We start from the raw sequence: 1,877 nt of genomic DNA, 5'->3' as shown, positions 1-1,877 counted from the left end.
TAAGCATGTGTGCTAGGTGCACACACCCTTTCAGGCGTGACAGAAGCCCCAGTAATAAGACAATCGACGGTAGCTTGAGTAACAACAACTACAGGCAAATCTGGATGTGTTTCGGTTGGTTGATCAACAGCATCATCAGCAACGGGTTCAGAATGAGTTGGACAAGCGCGCTCATTAGACACAGCACTGCGTGCTGCAGCGAGACTGCTAAGTGTTGCATGCAAAACTTGATAGTTGCTTACTAATTGTGCAACCGCCTGGTTAAAAGCGTCAAAGTCAAACCATTTAGCTCGAGTGGAGGTACCATCATTGTGTTTGAATAATTTACGGGGTGGATCCATGGTGTGGATTTTAAAAGTCACCTATTTAGAACGGTGGTATTTATGAGATGTAATAAACCCGAGGTATTGTTTATTGTCTGCTGGATACTAGTTAGATCCCCTGCTATTTCTTGCAAGTTCCCCGGTGTTGCTTCTTGATGTTGGTTGACTTTAGCTGCTATTTCTTGCTTGATCGCTGTGGAGATATATATATATATATATATATATATATATATATATATATATATATATATATATATACACACACGTATGTATAGATGGTGTATCATTTCAAAAACAGGATGTGTTTGGCTCTTTTGATTTATTTATGCCTATACTCACACTTTGTTCTGCGTTATTCCGGATGGCCCCGATTCTTGACACGCTGTGTACTCTGTCTCAGGCCTGGCGTATTAGAACATTTGTAAATATTTAAAACCTTTTTTTTCCTTTAAATTGAGCGTCATGTATAGAGACTTGTATACATACCTAGCGTATGGCTTGGTCTTATTGCACCGGCTTCTGTAGGTTTTTCTGGACAACTTATTGAACCTGTGACTGGGGGATAAGCCCAGTTAATACAAGGTTTAAACAAACACGCATATATTTAAAACATGTGTAACACTGTATTTACCTTGTGTTTTTTAGAGGTGTAGTTTGCCCAATATAGCTTTGTGATCCTGTAGAAAGAAAGAGAAATATACATTTTAAATGTTACTATGTGAGAAGCAGGTAATATTGCTTCTAAAACAATGAGACTGTTTTGTGTGAGCTGATGACTGTTTTTAAAAAAAGAAGAAGAAACACAAACCTTGTGTAAGTGTAAGTATGGTGTCCCGTTGTGCCGATCTCCTAAAAATCAGGCTTTTGTTTAGAAAAAGAAAACAGTTTGAATATTTTATGATATACTGGGGTATACATTTAAGAATCCATTAATAGTCTTGTTTTACTTACCATATATGTTGTCCATGTTAAAAAGAACGCTGTTAGGTTTGCTGATGAACGAAGTGTTATGCTCTCAAGGGTCAATGTGAAGTAGTGAGGAAAAATACAGGGTGTCTGCTTAGGGTGTTTTATATGGGTGGGGCTAGTTTCAGTTGACCTCTGAGATGTAGAGATAAAAGAGTAGGCTGTAAAGAAGAAAGGTGGAAAGCCTTTGGAGACTCTGTTGGACATGGTTTCAGTTGACCTCTGAGATGGTAAGATAATGGAGCTACAGTTGGGATGTGTGCTGGGATGCTCTTGATAAAGGGAGCCTCTTTTATTGTTTTATGACTTGTTTTGCTGACTGTTGGGGACCTAACTGTAATCAGAATCAGAATACTTTATTGATCCCTGGGGGAAATTATTTTTTGTTACAGTGCTCCATTATAAACCAACATAAACCAACATTAAATTAAATCATCTATGTCTAAATAACAGCGCTCACTGACTGATGGGGGTCTAACTGCAACCCCCTCTGTCCAACTGTTACAGAGTGTGGCTAGGTGTGAATATGCGCTTTTAGAAGTATCACAGTTTATTTCTAAAAGAATACATGTTGTTTGTGGTATTCTG

The 1,877-nt window shown here is 38.2% G+C and overlaps 1 long non-coding RNA gene across 1 annotated transcript; it reads right to left on the bottom strand.

The window, feature by feature from the left end:
- Positions 1-599: 599 nt before the first annotated feature.
- Positions 600-1,563, bottom strand: LOC146567001 (uncharacterized). The gene is made up of 4 exons (XR_014893852.1): positions 1,132-1,563; positions 955-1,000; positions 810-878; positions 600-725 (listed from the first exon to the last, which is right to left on the bottom strand). It is a non-coding gene; the product is annotated as an uncharacterized LOC146567001 (long non-coding RNA).
- Positions 1,564-1,877: the final 314 nt, after the last annotated feature.

Source organism: Mchenga conophoros, linkage group LG9 (genome assembly GCF_057382185.1).
Source record: "Mchenga conophoros isolate Kocher_MC1m ecotype Shallow Benthic linkage group LG9, M_conophoros_male_GT1.1, whole genome shotgun sequence".
Classification (NCBI taxonomy): Eukaryota; Metazoa; Chordata; class Actinopteri; order Cichliformes; family Cichlidae; genus Mchenga; species Mchenga conophoros.
This window is presented reverse-complemented; position numbering and strand designations above follow the sequence as displayed.